The sequence below is a fragment of the Musa acuminata genome, chromosome BXJ1-8 (genome assembly GCF_036884655.1).
Source record: "Musa acuminata AAA Group cultivar baxijiao chromosome BXJ1-8, Cavendish_Baxijiao_AAA, whole genome shotgun sequence".
Lineage (NCBI taxonomy): Eukaryota > Viridiplantae > Streptophyta > Magnoliopsida > Zingiberales > Musaceae > Musa > Musa acuminata.
In genome coordinates this window covers 39,820,363-39,844,572 of record NC_088334.1, presented here as the reverse complement: position 1 = coordinate 39,844,572, position 24,210 = coordinate 39,820,363, and the positions used below count along the sequence as shown (strand labels likewise).

The 24,210-nt window shown below is 53.1% G+C and overlaps 35 non-coding genes and 2 pseudogenes across 35 annotated transcripts; all 37 read right to left on the bottom strand.

Moving 5' to 3' along the window:
* Positions 1–301: 301 nt before the first annotated feature.
* On the bottom strand, positions 302–420 carry LOC135590105 (5S ribosomal RNA). Its single transcript, XR_010477512.1, has one exon. It is a non-coding gene; the product is annotated as a 5S ribosomal RNA (ribosomal RNA).
* Positions 421–1,021: 601 nt separating this feature from the next.
* Positions 1,022–1,140, bottom strand: LOC135590887 (5S ribosomal RNA). The gene has a single exon (XR_010478291.1). It is a non-coding gene; the product is annotated as a 5S ribosomal RNA (ribosomal RNA).
* Positions 1,141–1,684: 544 nt separating this feature from the next.
* On the bottom strand, positions 1,685–1,803 carry LOC135589593 (5S ribosomal RNA). The gene has a single exon (XR_010476999.1). It is a non-coding gene; the product is annotated as a 5S ribosomal RNA (ribosomal RNA).
* Positions 1,804–2,347: 544 nt separating this feature from the next.
* Positions 2,348–2,466, bottom strand: LOC135590104 (5S ribosomal RNA). The gene has a single exon (XR_010477511.1). It is a non-coding gene; the product is annotated as a 5S ribosomal RNA (ribosomal RNA).
* Positions 2,467–3,010: 544 nt separating this feature from the next.
* On the bottom strand, positions 3,011–3,129 carry LOC135590426 (5S ribosomal RNA). The gene has a single exon (XR_010477834.1). It is a non-coding gene; the product is annotated as a 5S ribosomal RNA (ribosomal RNA).
* A 544-nt stretch (positions 3,130–3,673) lies between these two features.
* Positions 3,674–3,792, bottom strand: LOC135589912 (5S ribosomal RNA). The gene has a single exon (XR_010477318.1). It is a non-coding gene; the product is annotated as a 5S ribosomal RNA (ribosomal RNA).
* A 544-nt stretch (positions 3,793–4,336) lies between these two features.
* On the bottom strand, positions 4,337–4,455 carry LOC135590167 (5S ribosomal RNA). The gene has a single exon (XR_010477573.1). It is a non-coding gene; the product is annotated as a 5S ribosomal RNA (ribosomal RNA).
* A 973-nt stretch (positions 4,456–5,428) lies between these two features.
* LOC135590561 (5S ribosomal RNA) lies at positions 5,429–5,547 on the bottom strand. Its single transcript, XR_010477968.1, has one exon. It is a non-coding gene; the product is annotated as a 5S ribosomal RNA (ribosomal RNA).
* Positions 5,548–6,091: 544 nt separating this feature from the next.
* On the bottom strand, positions 6,092–6,210 carry LOC135590483 (5S ribosomal RNA). The gene has a single exon (XR_010477890.1). It is a non-coding gene; the product is annotated as a 5S ribosomal RNA (ribosomal RNA).
* Positions 6,211–6,754: 544 nt separating this feature from the next.
* Positions 6,755–6,865, bottom strand: LOC135591638 (5S ribosomal RNA; annotated as a pseudogene).
* A 544-nt stretch (positions 6,866–7,409) lies between these two features.
* On the bottom strand, positions 7,410–7,528 carry LOC135590421 (5S ribosomal RNA). Its single transcript, XR_010477828.1, has one exon. It is a non-coding gene; the product is annotated as a 5S ribosomal RNA (ribosomal RNA).
* A 544-nt stretch (positions 7,529–8,072) lies between these two features.
* On the bottom strand, positions 8,073–8,191 carry LOC135590557 (5S ribosomal RNA). The gene has a single exon (XR_010477965.1). It is a non-coding gene; the product is annotated as a 5S ribosomal RNA (ribosomal RNA).
* A 525-nt stretch (positions 8,192–8,716) lies between these two features.
* Positions 8,717–8,827, bottom strand: LOC135591489 (5S ribosomal RNA; annotated as a pseudogene).
* Positions 8,828–9,371: 544 nt separating this feature from the next.
* LOC135589944 (5S ribosomal RNA) lies at positions 9,372–9,490 on the bottom strand. Its single transcript, XR_010477350.1, has one exon. It is a non-coding gene; the product is annotated as a 5S ribosomal RNA (ribosomal RNA).
* A 759-nt stretch (positions 9,491–10,249) lies between these two features.
* On the bottom strand, positions 10,250–10,368 carry LOC135589785 (5S ribosomal RNA). Its single transcript, XR_010477192.1, has one exon. It is a non-coding gene; the product is annotated as a 5S ribosomal RNA (ribosomal RNA).
* A 544-nt stretch (positions 10,369–10,912) lies between these two features.
* LOC135589340 (5S ribosomal RNA) lies at positions 10,913–11,031 on the bottom strand. Its single transcript, XR_010476748.1, has one exon. It is a non-coding gene; the product is annotated as a 5S ribosomal RNA (ribosomal RNA).
* A 544-nt stretch (positions 11,032–11,575) lies between these two features.
* LOC135591945 (5S ribosomal RNA) lies at positions 11,576–11,694 on the bottom strand. Its single transcript, XR_010478711.1, has one exon. It is a non-coding gene; the product is annotated as a 5S ribosomal RNA (ribosomal RNA).
* Positions 11,695–12,238: 544 nt separating this feature from the next.
* LOC135590380 (5S ribosomal RNA) lies at positions 12,239–12,357 on the bottom strand. Its single transcript, XR_010477788.1, has one exon. It is a non-coding gene; the product is annotated as a 5S ribosomal RNA (ribosomal RNA).
* A 544-nt stretch (positions 12,358–12,901) lies between these two features.
* Positions 12,902–13,020, bottom strand: LOC135589460 (5S ribosomal RNA). Its single transcript, XR_010476867.1, has one exon. It is a non-coding gene; the product is annotated as a 5S ribosomal RNA (ribosomal RNA).
* A 544-nt stretch (positions 13,021–13,564) lies between these two features.
* Positions 13,565–13,683, bottom strand: LOC135591944 (5S ribosomal RNA). The gene has a single exon (XR_010478710.1). It is a non-coding gene; the product is annotated as a 5S ribosomal RNA (ribosomal RNA).
* Positions 13,684–14,227: 544 nt separating this feature from the next.
* On the bottom strand, positions 14,228–14,346 carry LOC135592055 (5S ribosomal RNA). The gene has a single exon (XR_010478821.1). It is a non-coding gene; the product is annotated as a 5S ribosomal RNA (ribosomal RNA).
* A 117-nt stretch (positions 14,347–14,463) lies between these two features.
* On the bottom strand, positions 14,464–14,582 carry LOC135592044 (5S ribosomal RNA). The gene has a single exon (XR_010478810.1). It is a non-coding gene; the product is annotated as a 5S ribosomal RNA (ribosomal RNA).
* A 544-nt stretch (positions 14,583–15,126) lies between these two features.
* On the bottom strand, positions 15,127–15,245 carry LOC135590719 (5S ribosomal RNA). Its single transcript, XR_010478125.1, has one exon. It is a non-coding gene; the product is annotated as a 5S ribosomal RNA (ribosomal RNA).
* A 544-nt stretch (positions 15,246–15,789) lies between these two features.
* Positions 15,790–15,908, bottom strand: LOC135591943 (5S ribosomal RNA). Its single transcript, XR_010478708.1, has one exon. It is a non-coding gene; the product is annotated as a 5S ribosomal RNA (ribosomal RNA).
* Positions 15,909–16,452: 544 nt separating this feature from the next.
* On the bottom strand, positions 16,453–16,571 carry LOC135591942 (5S ribosomal RNA). The gene has a single exon (XR_010478707.1). It is a non-coding gene; the product is annotated as a 5S ribosomal RNA (ribosomal RNA).
* Positions 16,572–17,115: 544 nt separating this feature from the next.
* On the bottom strand, positions 17,116–17,234 carry LOC135590911 (5S ribosomal RNA). Its single transcript, XR_010478315.1, has one exon. It is a non-coding gene; the product is annotated as a 5S ribosomal RNA (ribosomal RNA).
* Positions 17,235–17,778: 544 nt separating this feature from the next.
* On the bottom strand, positions 17,779–17,897 carry LOC135591940 (5S ribosomal RNA). Its single transcript, XR_010478705.1, has one exon. It is a non-coding gene; the product is annotated as a 5S ribosomal RNA (ribosomal RNA).
* A 544-nt stretch (positions 17,898–18,441) lies between these two features.
* LOC135591939 (5S ribosomal RNA) lies at positions 18,442–18,560 on the bottom strand. Its single transcript, XR_010478704.1, has one exon. It is a non-coding gene; the product is annotated as a 5S ribosomal RNA (ribosomal RNA).
* Positions 18,561–19,104: 544 nt separating this feature from the next.
* On the bottom strand, positions 19,105–19,223 carry LOC135591937 (5S ribosomal RNA). The gene has a single exon (XR_010478703.1). It is a non-coding gene; the product is annotated as a 5S ribosomal RNA (ribosomal RNA).
* Positions 19,224–19,767: 544 nt separating this feature from the next.
* LOC135590378 (5S ribosomal RNA) lies at positions 19,768–19,886 on the bottom strand. Its single transcript, XR_010477786.1, has one exon. It is a non-coding gene; the product is annotated as a 5S ribosomal RNA (ribosomal RNA).
* A 544-nt stretch (positions 19,887–20,430) lies between these two features.
* Positions 20,431–20,549, bottom strand: LOC135589459 (5S ribosomal RNA). The gene has a single exon (XR_010476866.1). It is a non-coding gene; the product is annotated as a 5S ribosomal RNA (ribosomal RNA).
* A 544-nt stretch (positions 20,550–21,093) lies between these two features.
* Positions 21,094–21,212, bottom strand: LOC135591936 (5S ribosomal RNA). The gene has a single exon (XR_010478702.1). It is a non-coding gene; the product is annotated as a 5S ribosomal RNA (ribosomal RNA).
* Positions 21,213–21,756: 544 nt separating this feature from the next.
* LOC135592054 (5S ribosomal RNA) lies at positions 21,757–21,875 on the bottom strand. The gene has a single exon (XR_010478820.1). It is a non-coding gene; the product is annotated as a 5S ribosomal RNA (ribosomal RNA).
* A 117-nt stretch (positions 21,876–21,992) lies between these two features.
* Positions 21,993–22,111, bottom strand: LOC135592043 (5S ribosomal RNA). The gene has a single exon (XR_010478809.1). It is a non-coding gene; the product is annotated as a 5S ribosomal RNA (ribosomal RNA).
* A 544-nt stretch (positions 22,112–22,655) lies between these two features.
* On the bottom strand, positions 22,656–22,774 carry LOC135590718 (5S ribosomal RNA). The gene has a single exon (XR_010478124.1). It is a non-coding gene; the product is annotated as a 5S ribosomal RNA (ribosomal RNA).
* A 544-nt stretch (positions 22,775–23,318) lies between these two features.
* Positions 23,319–23,437, bottom strand: LOC135591935 (5S ribosomal RNA). Its single transcript, XR_010478701.1, has one exon. It is a non-coding gene; the product is annotated as a 5S ribosomal RNA (ribosomal RNA).
* A 544-nt stretch (positions 23,438–23,981) lies between these two features.
* LOC135591934 (5S ribosomal RNA) lies at positions 23,982–24,100 on the bottom strand. The gene has a single exon (XR_010478700.1). It is a non-coding gene; the product is annotated as a 5S ribosomal RNA (ribosomal RNA).
* Positions 24,101–24,210: the final 110 nt, after the last annotated feature.

Below are 24,210 nucleotides of genomic sequence, written 5' to 3'. Positions count from 1 at the left end.
AGCGTAGCGGTCAAGGCAAATTCCGAGGCCCAAAACCATCGCCTCGGAGGTCAACGGGAGAGGTTTTGGACGCTCGGGGCGCAAAAAGGAGTGCAACATGAGGACTTCCCAGGGGGTCACCCATTCTAGAACCATGTCTGGTCATTGTATGTTTTATGAAGAAATTTTTAGATGATGATTTCATTATTCTCCTGCTATATATATGTTAATGACATATTTATTGTTGGCCATAATGCTGGAAAAATTGAAAAGCTTAAAAGAGAGTTTTAAGTAAGTCTTTTGGCCGCTCGGGGCGCAAAAAGGAGTGCAACACGAGGACTTCCCAGGGGGTCACCCATCCTAGTACTACTCTCGCCCAAGCAGGCTTAACTTCGGAGTTCTGATGGGATCCGGTGCTTTAGTGCTGGTATGATGGCAATCGTTTTGTGTGCGTCGTCCCTCGCCTTTGTGCACGTCGCGGACGGCGCATCGACGACCGGAGCCCCGAAACCTCTCGAACGATCTCAGAATCGCCATTGTCGGATCCCTCCGATGCCCACGAGGCCGACCGCGTACCGGACACGGCAAGCGCGCGCCGAAACCATCGGGACTTTCTCGAACGAACTCGGAATCGCTATTGCGGCCCCATTCCGGAAAGCTCTCTCCGAGCCCCACGAGACTGACTGCGTAGCGGTCACGGCAAATTCCGAGGCCCAAAACCATCGCCTCGGAGGTCGACAGGAGAGGTTTTGGCCGCTCGGGGCGCAAAAAGGAGTGCAACACGAGGACTTCCCAGGGGGTCACCCATCCTAGAACCATGTCTGGTCATTGTATGTTTTATGAAGAAATTTTTAGATGATGATTTCATTATTCTCCTGCTATATATATGTTAATGACATATTTATTGTTGGCCATAATGCTGGAAAAATTGAAAAGCTTAAAAGAGAGTTTTAAGTAAGTCTTTTGGCCGCTCGGGGCGCAAAAAGGAGTGCGACACGAGGACATCCCAGGGGAAGTCTTTTGGCCGCTCGGGGCGCAAAAAGGAGTGCGACACGAGGACATCCCAGGGGGTCACCAATCCTAGAACTAATCTCGCACAAGCACGCTTAACTTCGGAGTTCTGATGGGATCCGGTGCTTTAGTGCTGGTATGATCGCACTCATTTTGTGTGCGTCGTCCCTCGCCTTTGCGCACGTCGCGGACGGCGCATCGACGACCGGAGCCCCGAAACCTCTCGAACTATCTCGGAATCGCCATTGTCGGATCCCTCCGATGCCCACGAGGCCGACCGCGTACCGGACACGGCAAGCGCGCGCCGAAACCATCGGGACTTTCTCGAACGAACTCGGAATCGCTATTGCGGCCCCATTCCGGAAAGCTCTCTCCGAGCCCCACGAGACTGACAGCGTAGCGGTCACGGCAAATTCCAAGGCCCAAAACCATCGCCTCGGAGGTCGACGGGAGAGGTTTTGACCGCTCGGGGCGCAAAAAGGAGTGCAACACGAGGACTTCCCAGGGGGTCACCCATCCTAGAACCATGTCTGGTCATTGTTTGTTTTATGAAGAAATTTTTAGATGATGATTCCATTATTCTCCTGCTATATATATGTTAATGACATATTTATTGTTGGCCATAATGCTGGAAAAATTGAAAAGCTTAAAAGAGAGTTTTAAGTAAGTCTTTTGGCCGCTCGGGGCGCAAAAAGGAGTGCAACACGAGGACTTCCCAGGGGGTCTCCCATCCTAGTACTACTCTCACCCAAGCAGGCTTAACTTCGGAGTTCTGATGGGATCCGGTGCTTTAGTGCTGGTATGATCGCACTCGTTTTGTGTGCGTCGTCCCTCGCCTTTGTGCACGTCGCGGACGGCGCATCGACGACCGGAGCCCCGAAACCTCTCGAACGATCTCGGAATCACCATTGTCGGATCCCTCCGATGCCCACGAGGCCGACCGCGTACCGGACACGGCAAGCGCGCGCCGAAACCATCGGGACTTTCTCGAACGAACGCGGAATCGCTATTGCGGCCCCATTCCGGAAAGCTCTCTCCGAGCCCCACGAGACTGACTGCGTAGCGGTCACGGCAAATTCCGAGGCCCAAAACCATCGCCTCGGAGGTCGACGGGAGAGGTTTTGGCCGCTCGGGGCGCAAAAAGGAGTGCAACACGAGGACTTCCCAGGGGGTCACCCATCCTAGAACCATGTCTGGTCATTGTATGTTTTATGAAGAAATTTTTAGATGATGATTTCATTATTCTCCTGCTATATATATGTTAATGACATATTTATTGTTGGCCATAATGCTGGAAAAATTGAAAAGCTTAAAAGAGAGTTTTAAGTAAGTCTTTTGGCCGCTCGGGGCGCAAAAAGGAGTGCAACACGAGGACTTCCCAGGGGGTCACCCATCCTAGTACTACTCTCGCCCAAGCAGGCTTAACTTCGGAGTTCTGATGGGATCCGGTGCTTTAGTGCTGGTATGATGGCAATCGTTTTGTGTGCGTCGTCCCTCGCCTTTGTGCACGTCGCGGACGGCGCATCGACGACCGGAGCCCCGAAACCTCTCGAACGATCTCGGAATCGCCATTGTCGGATCCCTCCGATGCCCACGAGGCCGACCGCGTACCGGACACGGCAAGCGCGCGCCGAAACCATCGGGACTTTCTCGAACGAACTCGGAATCGCTATTGCGGCCCCATTCCGGAAAGCTCTCTCCGAGCCCCACGAGACTGACTGCGTAGCGGTCACGGCAAATTCCGAGGCCCAAAACCATCGCCTCGGAGGTCGACGGGAGAGGTTTTGGCCGCTCGGGGCGCAAAAAGGAGTGCAACACGAGGACTTCCCAAGGGGTCACCCATCCTAGAACCATGTCTGGTTATTGTATGTTTTATGAAGAAATTTTTAGATGATGATTTCATTATTCTCCTGCTATATATATGTTAATGACATATTTATTGTTGGCCATAATGCTGGAAAAATTGAAAAGCTTAAAAGAGAGTTTTAAGTAAGTCTTTTGGCCGCTCGGGGCGCAAAAAGGAGTGCAACACGAGGACTTCCCAGGGGGTCACCCATCCTAGTACTACTCTCGCCCAAGCAGGCTTAACTTCGGAGTTCTAATGGGATCCGGTGCATAAGTGCTGGTATGATGGCAATCGTTTTGTGTGCGTCGTCCCTCGCCTTTGTGCACGTCGCGGACGGCGCATCGACGACCGGAGCCCCGAAACCTCTCGAACGATCTCGGAATCGCCATTGTCGGATCCCTCCGATGCCCACGAGGCCGACCGCGTACCGGACACGGCAAGCGCGCGCCGAAACCATCGGGACTTTCTCGAACGAACTCGGAATCGCTATTGCGGCCCCATTCCGGAAAGCTCTCTCCGAGCCCCACGAGACTGACTGCGTAGCGGTCACGGCAAATTCCGAGGCCCAAAACCATCGCCTCGGAGGTCGACGGGAGAGGTTTTGGCCGCTCGGGGCGCAAAAAGGAGTGCAACACGAGGACTTCCCAGGGGGTCACCCATCCTAGAACCATGTCTGGTTATTGTATGTTTTATGAAGAAATTTTTAGATGATGATTTCATTATTCTCCTGCTATATATATGTTAATGACATATTTATTGTTGGCCATAATGCTGGAAAAATTGAAAAGCTTAAAAGAGAGTTTTAAGTAAGTCTTTTGGCCGCTCGGGGCGCAAAAAGGAGTGCAACACGAGGACTTCCCAAGGGGTCAACCATCCTAGTACTACTCTCGCCCAAGCACGCTTAACTTCGGAGTTCTGATGGGATCCGGTGCTTTAGTGCTGGTATGATGGCAATCGTTTTGTGTGCGTCGTCCCTCGCCTTTGTGCACGTCGCAGACGGCGCATCGACGACCGGAGCCCCGAAACCTCTCGAACGATCTCGGAATCGCCATTGTCGGATCCCTCCGATGCCCACGAGGCCGACCGCGTACCGGACACGGCAAGCGCGCGCCGAAACCATCGGGACTTTCTCGAACGAACTCGGAATCGCTATTGCGGCCCCATTCCGGAAAGCTCTCTCCAAGCCCCACGAGACTGACTGCGTAGCGGTCACGGCAAATTCCGAGGCCCAAAACCATCGCCTCGGAGGTCGACGGGAGAGGTTTTGGCCGCTCGGGGCGCAGAAAGGAGTGCAACACGAGGACTTCCCAGGGGGTCACCCATCCTAGAACCATGTCTGGTCATTGTATGTTTTATGAAGAAATTTTTAGATGATGATTTCATTATTCTCCTGCTATATATATGTTAATGACATATTTATTGTTGGCCATAATGCTGGAAAAATTGAAAAGCTTAAAAGAGAGTTTTAAGTAAGTCTTTTGGCCGCTCGGGGCGCAAAAAGTAGTGCAACACGAGGACTTCCCAAGGGGTCAGCCATCCTAGTACTACTCTCGACCAAGCACGCTTAACTTCGGAGTTCTGATGGGATCCGGTGCTTTAGTGCTGGTATAATCGCAATAGTTTTGTGTGCGTCGTCCCTCGCTTTTGTGCATGTCGCGGACGGCGCATCGACGACCGGAGCCCCGAAACCTCTCGAACGATCTCGGAATCGCCATTGTCGGATCCCTCCGATGCCCACGAGGCCGACCGCGTACCGGTCACGGCAAGCGCGCGCCGAAACCATCGGGACTTTCTCGAACGAACTCGGAATCGCTATTGCGGCCCCATTCCGGAAAGCTCTCTCCGAGCCCCACGAGACTGACAGCGTAGCGGTCACGGCAAATTCCGAGGCCCAAAACCGTCACCTCGGAGGTCAACGGGAGAGGTTTTGGACGCTCGGGGCGCAAAAAGGAGTGCAACACGAGGACTTCCCAGGGGGTCACCCATCCTAGAACCATGTCTGGTCATTGTATGTTTTATGAAGAAATTTTTAGATGATGATTTCATTATTCTCCTGCTATATATATGTTAATGACATATTTATTGTTGGCCATAATGCTGGAAAAATTGAAAAGCTTAAAAGAGAGTTTTTAGTAAGTCTTTTGGCCGCTCGGGGCGCAAAAAGGAGTGCAACACGAGGACTTCCCAGGGGGTCACCCAAGCAGGCTTAACTTCGGAGTTCTGATGGGATCCGGTGCTTTAGTGCTGGTATGATCGCACTCGTTTTGTTTGCGTCGTCCCTCGCCTATGTGCACGTCGCGGACGGCGCAAATTCCGAGGCCCAAAACCATCGCCTCGGAGGTCGACGGGAGAGGTTTTGGCCGCTCGGGGCGCAAAAAGGAGTGCAACACGAGGACTTCCCAGGGGGTCACCCATCCTAGAACCATGTCTGGTTATTGTATGTTTTATGAAGAAATTTTTAAATGATGATTTCATTATTCTCCTGCTATATATATGTTAATGACATATTTATTGTTGGCCATAATGCTGGAAAAATTGAAAAGCTTAAAAGAGAGTTTTAAGTAAGTCTTTTGGCCGCTCGGGGCGCAAAAAGTAGTGCAACACGAGGACTTCCCAAGGGGTCACCCATCCTAGTACTACTCTCGCCCAAGCAGGCTTAACTTCGGAGTTCTGATGGGATCCGGTGCTTTAGTGCTGGTATGATGGCAATCGTTTTGTGTGCGTCGTCCCTCGCCTTTGTGCACGTCGCGGACGGCGCATCGACGACCGGAGCCCCGAAACCTCTCGAACGATCTCGGAATCGCCATTGTCGGATCCCTCCGATGCCCACGAGGCCGACCGCGTACCGGACACGGCAAGCGCGCGCCGAAACCATCGGGACTTTCTCGAACGAACTCGGAATCGCTATTGCGGCCCCATTCCGGAAAGCTCTCTCCGAGCCCCACGAGACTGACTGCGTAGCGGTCACGGCAAATTCCGAGGCCCAAAACCATCGCCTCGGAGGTCGACGGGAGAGGTTTTGGCCGCTCGGGGCGCAGAAAGGAGTGCAACACGAGGACTTCCCAGGGGGTCACCCATCCTAGAACCATGTCTGGTCATTGTATGTTTTATGAAGAAATTTTTAGATGATGATTTCATTATTCTCCTGCTATATATATGTTAATGACATATTTATTGTTGGCCATAATGCTGGAAAAATTGAAAAGCTTAAAAGAGAGTTTTAAGTAAGTCTTTTGGCCGCTCGGGGCGCAAAAAGGAGTGCAACACGAGGACTTCCCAAGGGGTCAACCATCCTAGTACTACTCTCGCTCAAGCACGCTTAACTTCGGAGTTCTGATGGGATCCGGTGCTTTAGTGCTGGTATGATGGCAATCGTTTTGTGTGCGTCGTCCCTCGCCTTTGTGCACGTCGCGGACGGCGCATCGACGACCGGAGCCCCGAAACCTCTCGAACGATCTCGGAATCGCCATTGTCGGATCCCTCCGATGCCCACGAGGCCGACCGCGTACCGGACACGGCAAGCGCGCGCCGAAACCATCGGGACTTTCTCGAACGAACTCGGAATCGCTATTGCGGCCCCATTCCGGAAAGCTCTCTCCGAGCCCCACGAGACTGACTGCGTAGCGGTCACGGCAAATTCCGAGGCCCAAAACCATCGCCTCGGAGGTCGACGGGAGAGGTTTTGGCCGCTCGGGGCGCAGAAAGGAGTGCAACACGAGGACTTCCCAGGGGGTCACCCATCCTAGAACCATGTCTGGTCATTGTATGTTTTATGAAGAAATTTTTAGATGATGATTTCATTATTCTCCTGCTATATATATGTTAATGACATATTTATTGTTGGCCATAATGCTGGAAAAATTGAAAAGCTTAAAAGAGAGTTTTAAGTAAGTCTTTTGGCCGCTCGGGGCGCAAAAAGGAGTGCAACACGAGGACTTCCCAAGGGGTCACCCATCCTAATACTACTCTCGCCCAAGCACGCTTAACTTCAGAGTTCTGATGGGATCCGGTGCTGGTATGATCGCACTCGTTTTGTGTGCGTCGTTCCTCGCCTTTGTGCACGTCGCGGACGGCGCATCGACGACCGGAGCCCCGAAACCTCTCGAACGATCTCGGAATCGCCATTGTCGGATCCCTCCGATGCCCACGAGGCCGACCGCGTACCGGACACGGCAAGCGCGCGCCGAAACCATCGGGACTTTCTCGAACGAACTCGGAATCGCTATTGCGGCCCCATTCCGGAAAGCTCTCTCCGAGCCCCACGAGACTGACTGCGTAGCGGTCACGGCAAATTCCGAGGCCCAAAACCATTGCCTCGGAGGTCGACGGGAGAGGTTTTGGCCGCTCGGGGCGCAAAAAGGAGTGCAACACGAGGACTTCCCAGGGGGTCACCCATCCTAGAACCATGTCTGGTCATTGTATGTTTTATGAAGAAATTTTTAGATGATGATTTCATTATTCTCCTGCTATATATATGTTAATGACATATTTATTGTCGGCCATAATGCTGGAAAAATTGAAAAGCTTAAAAGAGAGTTTTAAGTAAGTCTTTTGGCCGCTCGGGGCGCAAAAAGGAGTGCAACACGAGGACTTCCCAGGGGGTCACCCATCCTAGTACTACTCTCACCGAAGCAGGCTTAACTTCGGAGTTCTAATGGGATCCGGTGCTTTAGTGCTGGTATGATCGCACTCGTTTTGTGTGCGTCGTCCCTCGCCTTTGTGCACGTCGCGGACGGCGCATCGACGACCGGAGCCCCGAAACCTCTCGAACGATCTCGGAATCGCCATTGTCGTATCCCTCCGATGCCCACGAGGCCGACCGCGTACCGGACATTGCAAGCGCGCGCCGAAACCATCGGGACTTTCTCGAACGAACTCGGAATCGCTATTGCGGCCCCATTCCGGAAAGCTCTCTCCGAGCCCCACGAGACTGACTTCGTAGTGGTCACGGCAAATTCCGAGGCCCAAAACCATCGCCTCGGAGGTCGACGGGAGAGGTTTTGGCCGCTCGGGGCGCAAAAAGGAGTGCAACACGAGGACTTCCCAGGGGGTCACCCATCCTAGAACCATGTCTGGTCATTGTATGTTTTATGAAGAAATTTTTAGATGATGATTTCATTATTCTCCTGCTATATATATGTTAATGACATATTTATTGTTGGCCATAATGCTGGAAAAATTGAAAAGCCTAAAAGAGAGTTTTAAGTAAGTCTTTTGGCCGCTCGTGGCGCAAAAAGGAGTGCAACACGAGGACTTCCCAGGGGGTCACCCATCCTAGTACTACTCTCGACCAAGCACGCTTGACTTTGAAGTTCTGATGGGATCCGGTGCTTTAGTGCTGGTATGATCACATTCGTTTTATGTGCGTCGTCCCTCGCCTTTGTGCACGTCGCGGACGGCGCATCGACGACCGGAGCCCCGAAACCTCTCAAACGATCTCGGAATCGCCATTGTCGGATCCCTCCGATGCCCTCGAGGCCGACCGCGTACCGGACACGGCAAGCGCGCGCCGAAACCATCGGGACTTTCTCGAACGAACTCGGAATCGCTATTGCGGCCCCATTCCGGAAAGCTCTGACTGCGTAGCGGTCACGGCAAATTCCGAGGCCCAAAACCATCGCCTCGGAGGTCGACGGGAGAGGTTTTGGCCGCTCGGGGCGCAAAAAGGAGTGCAACACGAGGACTTCCCAGGGGGTCACCCATCCTAGAACCATGTCTGGTTATTGTATGTTTTATGAAGAAATTTTTAGATGATGATTTCATTATTCTCCTGCTATATATATGTTAATGACATATTTATTTTTGGCCATAATGCTGGAAAAATTGAAAAGCTTAAAAGAGAGTTTTAAGTAAGTCTTTTGGCCGCTCGGGGCGCAAAAAGGAGTGCAACACGAGGACTTCCCAGGGGGTCACCCATCCTAATACTACTCTCGCCCAAGCACGCTTAACTTCGGAGTTCTGATGGGATCCGGTGCTGGTATGATCGCACTCGTTTTGTGTGCGTCGTTCCTCGCCTTTGTGCACGTCGCGGACGGCGCATCGACGACCGGAGCCCCGAAACCTCTTGAACGATCTCGGAATCGCCATTGTCGGATCCCTCCGATGCACACGAGGCCGACCGCGTACCGGACACGGCAAGCGCACGCCGAAACCATCGGGACTTTCTCGAACGAACTCGGAATCGCTATTGCGGCCCCATTCCGGAAAGCTCTCTCCGAGCCCCACGAGACTGACTGCGTAGCGGTCACGGCAAATTCCGAGGCCCAAAACCATCGCCTCGGAGGTCGACGGGAGATGTTTTGGCCGCTCGGGGCGCAAAAAGGAGTGCAACACGAGGACTTCCCAGGGGGTCACCCATCCTAGAACCATGTCTGGTCATTGTATGTTTTATAAAGAAATTTTTAGATGATGATTTCATTATTCTCCTGCTATATATATGTTAATGACATATTTATTGTTGGCCATAATGCTGGAAAAATTGAAAAGCTTAAAAGAGAGTTTTAAGTAAGTCTTTTGGCCGCTCGGGGCGCAAAAAGTAGTGCAACACGAGGACTTCCCAAGGGGTCAGCCATCCTAGTACTACTCTCGACCAAGCACGCTTAACTTCGGAGTTCTGATGGGATCCGGTGCTTTAGTGCTGGTATGATCGCAATAGTTTTGTGTGCGTCGTCCCTCGCTTTTGTGCATGTCGCGGACGGCGCATCGACGACCGGAGCCCCGAAACCTCTCGAACGATCTCGGAATCGCCATTGTCGGATCCCTCCGATGCCCACGAGGCCGACCGCGTACCGGTCACGGCAAGCGCGCGCCGAAACCATCGGGACTTTCTCGAACGAACTCGGAATCGCTATTGCGGCCCCATTCCGGAAAGCTCTCTCCGAGCCCCACGAGACTGACAGCGTAGCGGTCACGGCAAATTCCGAGGCCCAAAACCATCACCTCGGAGGTCAACGGGAGAGGTTTTGGACGCTCGGGGCGCAAAAAGGAGTGCAACACGAGGACTTCCCAGGGGGTCACCCATCCTAGAACCATGTCTGGTCATTGTATGTTTTATGAAGAAATTTTTAGATGATGATTTCATTATTCTCCTGCTATATATATGTTAATGACATATTTATTGTTGGCCATAATGCTGGAAAAATTGAAAAGCTTAAAAGAGAGTTTTTAGTAAGTCTTTTGGCCGCTCGGGGCGCAAAAAGGAGTGCAACACGAGGACTTCCCAGGGGGTCACCCAAGCAGGCTTAACTTCGGAGTTCTGATGGGATCCGGTGCTTTAGTGCTGGTATGATCGCACTCGTTTTGTGTGCGTCGTCCCTCGCCTATGTGCACGTCGCGGACGGCGCAAATTCCGAGGCCCAAAACCATCGCCTCGGAGTTCGTCGGGAGAGGTTTCGGCCGCTCGGGGCGCAAAAAGGAGTGCAACACGAGGACTTCCCAGGGGGTCACCCATCCTAGTACTACTCTCGCCCAAGCAGGCTTAACTTAGGAGTTCTGATGGGATCCGGTGCTTTAGTGCAGGTATGATCGCACTCGTTTTGTGTGCGTCGTCCCTCGCCTTTGTGCACGTCGCGGACGGCGCATCGACGACCGGAGCCCCGAAACCTCTCGAACGATCCCGGAATCGCCATTGTCGGATCCCTCCGATGCCCACGAGGCCGACCGCGTACCGGACACGGCAAGCGCGCGCCGAAACCATCGGGACTTTCTCGAACGAACTCGGAATCGCTATTGCGGCCCCATTCCGGAAAGCTCTCTCCGAGCCCCACGAGACTGAATGCGTAGCGGTCACGGCAAATTCCGAGGCCCAAAACCATCGCCTCGGAGGTCGTCGGGAGAGGTTTTGGCCGCTCGGGGCGCAAAAAGGAGTGCAACACGAGGACTTCCCAGGGGGTCACCCATCCTAGAACCATGTCTGGTCATTGTATGTTTTATGAAGAAATTTTTAGATGATGATTTCATTATTCTCCTGCTATATATATGTTAATGACATATTTATTGTTGGCCATAATGCTGGAAAAATTGAAAAGCTTAAAAGAGAGTTTTTAGTAAGTCTTTTGGCCGCTCGGGGCGCAAAAAGGAGTGCAACACGAGGACTTCCCAGGGGGTCACCCATCCTAGTACTACTCTCGCCCAAGCAGGCTTAACTTCGGAGTTCTGATGGGATCCGGTGCTTTAGTGCTGGTATGATCGCAATCGTTTTTTGTGCGTCGTCCCTCGCCTTTGTGCACGTCGCGGACGGCGCATCGACGACCGGAGCCCCGAAACCTCTCGAACGATCTCGGAATCGCCATTGTCGGATCCCTCCGATGCCCACGAGGCCGACCGCGTACCGGACACGGCAAGCGCGCGCCGAAACCATCGGGACTTTCTCGAACGAACTCGGAATCGCTATTGCGGCCCCATTCCGGAAAGCTCTCTCCGAGCCCCACGAGACTGACTGCGTAGCGGTCACGGCAAATTCCGAGGCCCAAAACCATCGCCTCGGAGGTCGACGGGAGAGGTTTTGGCCGCTCGGGGCGCAAAAAGGAGTGCAACACGAAGACTTCCCAGGGGGTCACCCATCCTAGAACCTTGTCTGGTCATTGTATGTTTTATGAAGAAATTTTTAGATGATGATTTCTTTATTCTCCTGCTATATATATGTTAATGACATATTTATTGTTGGCCATAATGCTGGAAAAATTGAAAAGCATAAAAGAGAGTTTTAAGTAAGTCTTTTGGCCGCTCGGGGCGCAAAAAGGAGTGCAACACGAGGACTTCCCAGGGGGTCACCCATCCTAGTACTACTCTCGCCCAAGCAGGCTTAACTTCGGAGTTCTGATGGGATCCGGTGCTTTAGTGCTGGTATGATCGCACTCATTTTGTGTGCGTCGTCCCTCGCCTTTGTGCACATCGCGGACGGCGCATCGACGACCGGAGCCCCGAAACCTCTCGAACGATCTCGGAATCGCCATTGTCGGATCCCTCCGATGCCCACGAGGCCGACCGCGTACCGGACACGGCAAGCGCGCGCCGAAACCATCGGGACTTTCTCGAACGAACTCGGAATCGCTATTGCGGCCCCATTCCGGAAAGCTCTCTCCGAGCCCCACGAGACTGACTGCGTAGCGGTCACGGCAAATTCCGAGGCCCAAAACCATCGCCTCGGAGTTCGTCGGGAGAGGTTTTGGCCGCTCGGGGCGCAAAAAGGAGTGCAACACGAGGACTTCCCAGGGGGTCACCCATCCTAGAACCATGTCTGGTCATTGTATGTTTTATGAAGAAATTTTTAGATGATGATTTCATTATTCTCCAGCTATATATATGTTAATGACATATTTATTGTTGGCCATAATGCTGGAAAAATTGAAAAGCTTAAAAGAGAGTTTTAAGTAAGTCTTTTGGCCGCTCGGGGCGCAAAAAGGAGTGCAACACGAGGACGTCCCAGGGGGTCACCCATCCTAGCACTACTCTCGCCCAAGCAGGCTTAACTTCGGAGTTCTGATGGGATCCGGTGCTTTAGTGCTGGTATGATCGCACTCGTTTTGTGTGCGTCGTCCCTCGCCTTTGTGCACGTCGCGGACGGCGCATCGACGACCGGAGCCCCGAAACCTCTCGAACGATCTCGGAATCGCCATTGTCGGATCCCTCCGATGCCCACGAGGCCGACCGCGTACCGGACACGGCAAGCGCGCGCCGAAACCATCGGGACTTTCTCGAACGAACTCGGAATCGCTATTGCGGTCCCATTCCGGAAAGCTCTCTCCGAGCCCCACGAGACTGACTGCGTAGCGGTCACGGCAAATTCCGAGGCCCAAAACCATCGCCTCGGAGGTCGTCGGGAGAGGTTTTGGCCGCTCGGGGCGCAAAAAGGAGTGCAACACGAGGACTTCCCAGGGGGTCACCCATCCTAGAACCATGTCTGGTCATTGTATGTTTTATGAAGAAATTTTTAGATGATGATTTCATTATTCTCCTGCTATATATATGTTAATGACATATTTATTGTTGGCCATAATGCTGGAAAAATTGAAAAGCTTAAAAGAGAGTTTTAAGTAAGTCTTTTGGCCGCTCGGGGCGCAAAAAGGAGTGCAACACGAGGACTTCCCGGGGGGTTACCCATCCTAGTACTACTCTCGCCCAAGCAGGCTTAACTTCGGAGTTCTGATGGGATCCGGTGCTTTAGTGCTGGTATGATCGCACTCGTTTTGTGTGCGTCGTCCCTCGCCTTTGTGCACGTCGCGGACGGCGCATCGACGACCGGAGCCCCGAAACCTCTCGAACGATCTCGGAATCGCCATTGTCGGATCCCTCCGATGCCCACGAGGCCGACCGCGTACCGGACACGGCAAGCGCGCGCCGAAACCATCGGGTCTTTCTCGAACGAACTCGGAATCGCTATTGCGGCCCCATTCCGGAAAGCTCTCTCCGAGCCCCACGAGACTGACTGCGTAGCGGTCACGGCAAATTCCGAGGCCCAAAACCATCGCCTCGGAGGTCGACAGGAGAGGTTTTGGCCGCTCGGGGCGCAAAAAGGAGTGCAACACGAAGACTTCCCAGGGGGTCACCCATCCTAGAACCTTGTCTGGTCATTGTATGTTTTATGAAGAAATTTTTAGATGATGATTTCATTATTCTCCTGCTATATATATGTTAATGACATATTTATTGTTGGCCATAATGCTGGAAAAATTGAAAAGCTTAAAAGAGAGTTTTAAGTAAGTCTTTTGGCCGCTCGGGGCGCAAAAAGGAGTGCAACACGAGGACTTCCCAGGGGGTCACCCATCCTAGTACTACTCTCGCCCAAGCAGGCTTAACTTCGGAGTTCTGATGGGATCCGGTGCTTTAGTGCTGGTATGATCGCACTCATTTTGTGTGCGTCGTCCCTCGCCTTTGTGCACGTCGCGGACGGCGCATCGACGACCGGAGCCCCGAAACCTCTCGAACGATCTCGGAATCGCCATTGTCGGATCCCTCCGATGCCCACGAGGCCGACCGCGTACCGGACACGGCAAGCGCGCGCCGAAACCATCGGGACTTTCTCGAACGAACTCGGAATCGCTATTGCGGCCCCATTCCGGAAAGCTCTCTCCGAGCCCCACGAGACTGACTGCGTAGCGGTCACGGCAAATTTCGAGGCCCAAAACCATCGCCTCGGAGGTCGACGGGAGAGGTTTTGGCCGCTCGGGGCGCAAAAAGGAGTGCAACACGAAGACTTCCCAGGGGGTCACCCATCCTAGAACCATGTCTGGTCATTGTATGTTTTATGAAGAAATTTTTAGATGATGATTTCATTATTCTCCTGTTATATATATGTTAATGACATATTTATTGTTGGCCATAATGCTGGAAAAATTGAAAAGCTTAAAAGAGAGTTTTAAGTAAGTCTTTTGGCCGCTCGGGGCGCAAAAAGGAGTGCAACACGAGGACTTCCCAGGGGGTCACCCATCTTAGTACTACTCTCGCCCAAGCAGGCTTAACTTCGGAGTTCTGATGGGATCCGGTGCTTTAGTGCTGGTATGATCGCACTCGTTTTGTGTGCGTCGTCCCTCGCCTATGTGCACGTCGCGGACGGCGCAAATTCCGAGGCCCAAAACCATCGCCTCGGAGTTCGTCGGGAGAGGTTTTGGCCGCTCGGGGCGCAAAAAGGAGTGCAACACGAGGACTTCCCAGGGGGTCACCCATCCTAGTACTACTCTCGCCCAAGCAGGCTTAACTTCGGAGTTCTGATGGGATCCGGTGCTTTAGTGCAGGTATGATCGCACTCGTTTTGTGTGCGTCGTCCCTCGCCTATGTGCACGTCGCGGACGGCGCATCGATGACCGGAGCCCCGAAACCTCTCGAACGATCTCGGAATCGCCATTGTCGGATCCCTCCGATGCCCACGAGGCCGACCGCGTACCGGACACGGCAAGCGCGCGCCGAAACCATCGGGACTTTCTCGAACGAACTCGGAATCGCTATTGCGGCCCCATTCCGGAAAGCTCTCTCCGAGCCCCACGAGACTGACTGCGTAGCGGTCACGGCAAATTCCGAGGCCCAAAACCATCGCCACGGAGTTCGTCGGGAGAGGTTTTGGCCGCTCGGGGCGCAAAAAGGAGTGCAACACGAGGACTTCCCAGGGGGTCACCCATCCTAGAACCATGTCTGGTCATTGTATGTTTTATGAAGAAATTTTTAGATGATGATTTCATTATTCTCTAGCTATATATATGTTAATGACATATTTATTGTTGGCCATAATGCTGGAAAAATTGAAAAGCTTAAAAGAGAGTTTTAAGTAAGTCATTTGGCCGCTCGGGGCGCAAAAAGGAGTGCAACACTAGGACGTCCCAGGGGGTCACCCATCCTAGCACTACTCTCGCCCAAGCAGGCTTAACTTCGGAGTTCTGATGGGATCCGGTGCTTTAGTGCTGGTATGATCGCACTCGTTTTGTGTGCGTCGTCCCTCGCCTTTGTGCACGTCGCGGACGGCGCATCGACGACCGGAGCCCCGAAACCTCTCGAACGATCCCGGAATCGCCATTGTCGGATCCCTCCGATGCCCACGAGGCCGACCGCGTACCGGACACGGCAAGCGCGCGCCGAAACCATCGGGACTTTCTCGAACGAATTTGGAATCGCTATTGCGGCCCCATTCCGGAAAGCTCTCTCCGAGCCCCACGAGACTGACTGCGTAGCGGTCACGGCAAATTCCGAGGCCCAAAACCATCGCCTCGGAGGTCGTCGGGAGAGGTTTTGGCCGCTCGGGGCGCAAAAAGGAGTGCAACACGAGGACTTCCCAGGGGGTCACCCATCCTAGAACCATGTCTGGTCATTGTATGTTTTATGAAGAAATTTTTAGATGATGATTTCATTATTCTCCTGCTATATATATGTTAATGACATATTTATTGTTGGCCATAATGCTGGAAAAATTGAAAAGCTTAAAAGAGAGTTTTTAGTAAGTCTTTTGGCCGCTCGGGGCGCAAAAAGGAGTGCAACACGAGGACTTCCCAGGGGGTCACCCATCCTAGTACTACTCTCGCCCAAGCAGGCTTAACTTCGGAGTTCTGATGGGATCCGGTGCTTTAGTGCTGGTATGATCGCACTCGTTTTTTGTGCGTCGTCCCTCGCCTTTGTGCACGTCGCGGACGGCGCATCAACGACCGGAGCCCCGAAACCTCTCGAACGATCTCGGAATCGCCATTGTCGGATCCCTCCGATGCCCACGAGGCCGACCGCGTACCGGACACGGCAAGCGCGCGCCGAAACCATCGGGACTTTCTCGAACGAACTCGGAATCGCTATTGCGGCCCCATTCCGGAAAGCTCTCTCCGAGCCCCACGAGACTGACTGCGTAGCGGTCACGGCAAATTCCGAGGCCCAAAACCATCGCCTCGGAGGTCGACGGGAGAGGTTTTGGCCGCTCGGGGCGCAAAAAGGAGTGCAACACGAAGACTTCCCAGGGGGTCACCCATCCTAGAACCTTGTCTGGTCATTGTATGTTTTATGAGGAAATTTTTAGATGATGATTTCATTATTCTCCTGCTATATATATGTTAATGACATATTTATTGTTGGCCATAATGCTGGAAAAATTGAAAAGCTTAAAAGAGAGTTTTAAGTAAGTCTTTTGGCCGCTCGGGGCGCAAAAAGGAGTGCAACACGAGGACTTCCCAGGGGGTCACCCATCCTAGTACTACTCTCGCCCAAGCAGGCTTAACTTCGGAGTTCTGATGGGATCCGGTGCTTTAGTGCTGGTATGATCGCACTCATTTTGTGTGCGTCGTCCCTCGCCTTTGTGCACGTCGCGGACGGCGCATCGACGACCGGAGCCCCGAAACCTCTCGAACGATCTTGGAATCGCCATTGTCGGATCCCTCCGATGCCCACGAGGCCGACCGCGTACCGGACACGGCAAGCGCGCGCCGAAACCATCGGGACTTTCTCGAACGAACTCGGAATCGCTATTGCGGCCCCATTCCGGAAAGCTCTCTCCGAGCCCCACGAGACTGACTGCGTAGCGGTCACGGCAAATTCCGAGGCCCAAAACCATCGCCTCGGAGTTCGTCGGGAGAGGTTTTGGCCGCTCGGGGCGCAAAAAGGAGTGCAACACGAGGACTTCCCAGGGGGTCACCCATCCTAGAACCATGTCTGGTCATTGTATGTTTTATGAAGAAATTTTTAGATGATGATTTCATTATTCTCCAGCTATATATATGTTAATGACATATTTATTGTTGGCCATAATGCTGGAAAAATTGAAAAGCTTAAAAGAGAGTTTTAAGTAAGTCTTTTGGCCGCTCGGGGCGCAAAAAGGAGTGCAACACGAGGACGTCCCAGGGGGTCACCCATCCTAGCACTACTCTCGCTCAAGCAGGCTTAACTTCGGAGTTCTGATGGGATCCGGTGCTTTAGTGCTGGTATTATCGCACTCGTTTTGTGTGCGTCGTCCCTCGCCTTTGTGCACGTCGCGGACGGCGCATCGACGACCGGAGCCCCGAAACCTCTCGAACGATCTCGGAATCGCCATTGTCGGATCCCTCCGATGCCCACGAGGCCGACCGCGTACCGGACACGGCAAGCGCGCGCCGAAACCATCGGGACTTTCTCGAACGAACTCGGAATCGCTATTGCGGTCCCATTCCGGAAAGCTCTCTCCGAGCCCCACGAGACTGACTGCGTAGCGGTCACGGCAAATTCCGAGGCCCAAAACCATCGCCTCGGAGGTCGTCGGGAGAGGTTTTGGCCGCTCGGGGCGCAAAAAGGAGTGCAACACGAGGACTTCCCAGGGGGTCACCCATCCTAGAACCATGTCTGGTCATTGTATGTTTTATGAAGAAATTTTTAGATGATGATTTCATTATTCTCCTGCTATATATATGTTAATGACATATTTATTGTTGGCCATAATGCTGGAAAAATTGAAAAGCTTAAAAGAGAGTTTTAAGTAAGTCTTTTGGCCGCTCGGGGCGCAAAAAGGAGTGCAACACGAGGACTTCCCAGGGGGTCACCCATCCTAGTACTACTCTCGCCCAAGCAGGCTTAACTTCGGAGTTCTGATGGGATCCGGTGCTTTAGTGCTGGTATGATCGCACTCGTTTTGTTTGCGTCGTCCCTCGCCTTTGTGCACGTCGCGGACGGCGCATCGACGACCGGAGCCCCGAAACCTCTCGAACGATCTCGGAATCGCCATTGTCGGATCCCTCCGATGCCCACGAGGCCGACCGCGTACCGGACACGGCAAGCGCGCGCCGAAACCATCGGGACTTTCTCGAACGAACTCGGAATCGCTATTGCGGCCCCATTCCGGAAAGCTCTCTCCGAGCCCCACGAGACTGACTGCGTAGCGGTCACAGCAAATTCCGAGGCCCAAAACCATCGCCTCGGAGGTCGACGGGAGAGGTTTTGGCCGCTCGGGGCGCAAAAAGGAGTGCAACACGAAGACTTCCCAGGGGGTCACCCATCCTAGAACCTTGTCTGGTCATTGTATGTTTTATGAAGAAATTTTTAGATGATGATTTCATTATTCTCCTGCTATATATATGTTAATGACATATTTATTGTTGGCCATAATGCTGGAAAAATTGAAAAGCTTAAAAGAGAGTTTTAAGTAAGTCTTTTGGCCGCTCGGGGCGCAAAAAGGAGTGCAACACGAGGACTTCCCAGGGGGTCACCCATCCTAGTACTACTCTCGCCCAAGCAGGCTTAACTTCGGAGTTCTGATGGGATCCGGTGCTTTAGTGCTGGTATGATCGCACTCATTTTGTGTGCGTCGTCCCTCGCCTTTGTGCACGTCGCGGACGGCGCATCGACGACCGGAGCCCCGAAACCTCTCGAACGATCTCGGAATCGCCATTGTCGGATCCCTCCGATGCCCACGAGGCCGACCGCGTACCGGACACGGCAAGCGCGCGCCGAAACCATCGGGACTTTCTCGAACGAACTCGGAATCGCTATTGCGGCCCCATTCCGGAAAGCTCTCTCCGAGCCCCACGAGACTGACTGCGTAGCGGTCACGGCAAATTCCGAGGCCCAAAACCATCGCCTCGGAGGTCGACGGGAGAGGTTTTGGCCGCTCGGGGCGCAAAAAGGAGTGCAACACGAAGACTTCCCAGGGGGTCACCCATCCTAGAACCTTGTCTGGTCATTGTATGTTTTATGAAGAAATTTTTAGATGATGATTTCTTTATTCTCCTGCTATATATATGTTAATGACATATTTATTGTTGGCCATAATGCTGGAAAAATTGAAAAGCATAAAAGAGAGTTTTAAGTAAGTCTTTTGGCCGCTCGGGGCGCAAAAAGGAGTGCAACACGAGGACTTCCCAGGGGGTCACCCATCCTAGTACTACTCTCGCCCAAGCAGGCTTAACTTCGGAGTTCTGATGGGATCCGGTGCTTTAGTGCTGGTATGATCGCACTCATTTTGTGTGCGTCGTCCCTCGCCTTTGTGCACATCGCGGACGGCGCATCGACGACCGGAGCCCCGAAACCTCTCGAACGATCTCGGAATCGCCATTGTCGGATCCCTCCGATGCCCACGAGGCCGACCGCGTACCGGACACGGCAAGCGCGCGCCGAAACCATCGGGACTTTCTCGAACGAACTCGGAATCGCTATTGCGGCCCCATTCCGGAAAGCTCTCTCCGAGCCCCACGAGACTGACTGCGTAGCGGTCACGGCAAATTCCGAGGCCCAAAACCATCGCCTCGGAGTTCGTCGGGAGAGGTTTTGGCCGCTCGGGGCGCAAAAAGGAGTGCAACACGAGGACTTCCCAGGGGGTCACCCATCCTAGAACCATGTCTGGTCATTGTATGTTTTATGAAGAAATTTTTAGATGATGATTTCATTATTCTCCAGCTATATATATGTTAATGACATATTTATTGTTGGCCATAATGCTGGAAAAATTGAAAAGCTTAAAAGAGAGTTTTAAGTAAGTCTTTTGGCCGCTCGGGGCGCAAAAAGGAGTGCAACACGAGGACGTCCCAGGGGGTCACCCATCCTAGCACTACTCTCGCCCAAGCAGGCTTAACTTCGGAGTTCTGATGGGATCCGGTGCTTTAGTGCTGGTATGATCGCACTCGTTTTGTGTGCGTCGTCCCTCGCCTTTGTGCACGTCGCGGACGGCGCATCGACGACCGGAGCCCCGAAACCTCTCGAACGATCTCGGAATCGCCATTGTCGGATCCCTCCGATGCCCACGAGGCCGACCGCGTACCGGACACGGCAAGCGCGCGCCGAAACCATCGGGACTTTCTCGAACGAACTCGGAATCGCTATTGCGGTCCCATTCCGGAAAGCTCTCTCCGAGCCCCACGAGACTGACTGCGTAGCGGTCACGGCAAATTCCGAGGCCCAAAACCATCGCCTCGGAGGTCGTCGGGAGAGGTTTTGGCCGCTCGGGGCGCAAAAAGGAGTGCAACACGAGGACTTCCCAGGGGGTCACCCATCCTAGAACCATGTCTGGTCATTGTATGTTTTATGAAGAAATTTTTAGATGATGATTTCATTATTCTCCTGCTATATATATGTTAATGACATATTTATTGTTGGCCATAATGCTGGAAAAATTGAAAAGCTTAAAAGAGAGTTTTAAGTAAGTCTTTTGGCCGCTCGGGGCGCAAAAAGGAGTGCAACACGAGGACTTCCCGGGGGGTTACCCATCCTAGTACTACTCTCGCCCAAGCAGGCTTAACTTCGGAGTTCTGATGGGATCCGGTGCTTTAGTGCTGGTATGATCGCACTCGTTTTGTGTGCGTCGTCCCTCGCCTTTGTGCACGTCGCGGACGGCGCATCGACGACCGGAGCCCCGAAACCTCTCGAACGATCTCGGAATCGCCATTGTCGGATCCCTCCGATGCCCACGAGGCCGACCGCGTACCGGACACGGCAAGCGCGCGCCGAAACCATCGGGTCTTTCTCGAACGAACTCGGAATCGCTATTGCGGCCCCATTCCGGAAAGCTCTCTCCGAGCCCCACGAGACTGACTGCGTAGCGGTCACGGCAAATTCCGAGGCCCAAAACCATCGCCTCGGAGGTCGACGGGAGAGGTTTTGGCCGCTCGGGGCGCAAAAAGGAGTGCAACACGAAGACTTCCCAGGGGGTCACCCATCCTAGAACCTTGTCTGGTCATTGTATGTTTTATGAAGAAATTTTTAGATGATGATTTCATTATTCTCCTGCTATATATATGTTAATGACATATTTATTGTTGGCCATAATGCTGGAAAAATTGAAAAGCTTAAAAGAGAGTTTTAAGTAAGTCTTTTGGCCGCTCGGGGCGCAAAAAGGAGTGCAACACGAGGACTTCCCAGGGGGTCACCCATCCTAGTACTACTCTCGCCCAAGCAGGCTTAACTTCGGAGTTCTGATGGGATCCGGTGCTTTAGTGCTGGTATGATCGCACTCATTTTGTGTGCGTCGTCCCTCGCCTTTGTGCACGTCGCGGACGGCGCATCGACGACCGGAGCCCCGAAACCTCTCGAACGATCTCGGAATCGCCATTGTCGGATCCCTCCGATGCCCACGAGGCCGACCGCGTACCGGACACGGCAAGCGCGCGCCGAAACCATCGGGACTTTCTCGAACGAACTCGGAATCGCTATTGCGGCCCCATTCCGGAAAGCTCTCTCCGAGCCCCACGAGACTGACTGCGTAGCGGTCACGGCAAATTTCGAGGCCCAAAACCATCGCCTCGGAGGTCGACGGGAGAGGTTTTGGCCGCTCGGGGCGCAAAAAGGAGTGCAACACGAAGACTTCCCAGGGGGTCACCCATCCTAGAACCATGTCTGGTCATTGTATGTTTTATGAAGAAATTTTTAGATGATGATTTCATTATTCTCCTGTTATATATATGTTAATGACATATTTATTGTTGGCCATAATGCTGGAAAAATTGAAAAGCTTAAAAGAGAGTTTTAAGTAAGTCTTTTGGCCGCTCGGGGCGCAAAAAGGAGTGCAACACGAGGACTTCCCAGGGGGTCACCCATCTTAGTACTACTCTCGCCCAAGCAGGCTTAACTTCGGAGTTCTGATGGGATCCGGTGCTTTAGTGCTGGTATGATCGCACTCGTTTTGTGTGCGTCGTCCCTCGCCTATGTGCACGTCGCGGACGGCGCAAATTCCGAGGCCCAAAACCATCGCCTCGGAGTTCGTCGGGAGAGGTTTTGGCCGCTCGGGGCGCAAAAAGGAGTGCAACACGAGGACTTCCCAGGGGGTCACCCATCCTAGTACTACTCTCGCCCAAGCAGGCTTAACTTCGGAGTTCTGATGGGATCCGGTGCTTTAGTGCAGGTATGATCGCACTCGTTTTGTGTGCGTCGTCCCTCGCCTATGTGCACGTCGCGGACGGCGCATCGATGACCGGAGCCCCGAAACCTCTCGAACGATCTCGGAATCGCCATTGTCGGATCCCTCCGATGCCCACGAGGCCGACCGCGTACCGGACACGGCAAGCGCGCGCCGAAACCATCGGGACTTTCTCGAACGAACTCGGAATCGCTATTGCGGCCCCATTCCGGAAAGCTCTCTCCGAGCCCCACGAGACTGACTGCGTAGCGGTCACGGCAAATTCCGAGGCCCAAAACCATCGCCACGGAGTTCGTCGGGAGAGGTTTTGGCCGCTCGGGGCGCAAAAAGGAGTGCAACACGAGGACTTCCCAGGGGGTCACCCATCCTAGAACCATGTCTGGTCATTGTATGTTTTATGAAGAAATTTTTAGATGATGATTTCATTATTCTCTAGCTATATATATGTTAATGACATATTTATTGTTGGCCATAATGCTGGAAAAATTGAAAAGCTTAAAAGAGAGTTTTAAGTAAGTCATTTGGCCGCTCGGGGCGCAAAAAGGAGTGCAACACTAGGACGTCCCAGGGGGTCACCCATCCTAGCACTACTCTCGCCCAAGCAGGCTTAACTTCGGAGTTCTGATGGGATCCGGTGCTTTAGTGCTGGTATGATCGCACTCGTTTTGTGTGCGTCGTCCCTCGCCTTTGTGCACGTCGCGGACGGCGCATCGACGACCGGAGCCCCGAAACCTCTCGAACGATCCCGGAATCGCCATTGTCGGATCCCTCCGATGCCCACGAGGCCGACCGCGTACCGGACACGGCAAGCGCGCGCCGAAACCATCGGGACTTTCTCGAACGAATTTGGAATCGCTATTGCGGCCCCATTCCGGAAAGCTCTCTCCGAGCCCCACGAGACTGACTGCGTAGCGGTCACGGCAAATTCCGAGGCCCAAAACCATCGCCTCGGAGGTCGTCGGGAGAGGTTTTGGCCGCTCGGGGCGCAAAAAGGAGTGCAACACGAGGACTTCCCAGGGGGTCACCCATCCTAGAACCATGTCTGGTCATTGTATGTTTTATGAAGAAATTTTTAGATGATGATTTCATTATTCTCCTGCTATATATATGTTAATGACATATTTATTGTTGGCCATAATGCTGGAAAAATTGAAAAGCTTAAAAGAGAGTTTTTAGTAAGTCTTTTGGCCGCTCGGGGCGCAAAAAGGAGTGCAACACGAGGACTTCCCAGGGGGTCACCCATCCTAGTACTACTCTCGCCCAAGCAGGCTTAACTTCGGAGTTCTGATGGGATCCGGTGCTTTAGTGCTGGTATGATCGCACTCGTTTTTTGTGCGTCGTCCCTCGCCTTTGTGCACGTCGCGGACGGCGCATCAACGACCGGAGCCCCGAAACCTCTCGAACGATCTCGGAATCGCCATTGTCGGATCCCTCCGATGCCCACGAGGCCGACCGCGTACCGGACACGGCAAGCGCGCGCCGAAACCATCGGGACTTTCTCGAACGAACTCGGAATCGCTATTGCGGCCCCATTCCGGAAAGCTCTCTCCGAGCCCCACGAGACTGACTGCGTAGCGGTCACGGCAAATTCCGAGGCCCAAAACCATCGCCTCGGAGGTCGACGGGAGAGGTTTTGGCCGCTCGGGGCGCAAAAAGGAGTGCAACACGAAGACTTCCCAGGGGGTCACCCATCCTAGAACCTTGTCTGGTCATTGTATGTTTTATGAGGAAATTTTTAGATGATGATTTCATTATTCTCCTGCTATATATATGTTAATGACATATTTATTGTTGGCCATAATGCTGGAAAAATTGAAAAGCTTAAAAGAGAGTTTTAAGTAAGTCTTTTGGCCGCTCGGGGCGCAAAAAGGAGTGCAACACGAGGACTTCCCAGGGGGTCACCCATCCTAGTACTACTCTCGCCCAAGCAGGCTTAACTTCGGAGTTCTGATGGGATCCGGTGCTTTAGTGCTGGTATGATCGCACTCATTTTGTGTGCGTCGTCCCTCGCCTTTGTGCACGTCGCGGACGGCGCATCGACGACCGGAGCCCCGAAACCTCTCGAACGATCTTGGAATCGCCATTGTCGGATCCCTCC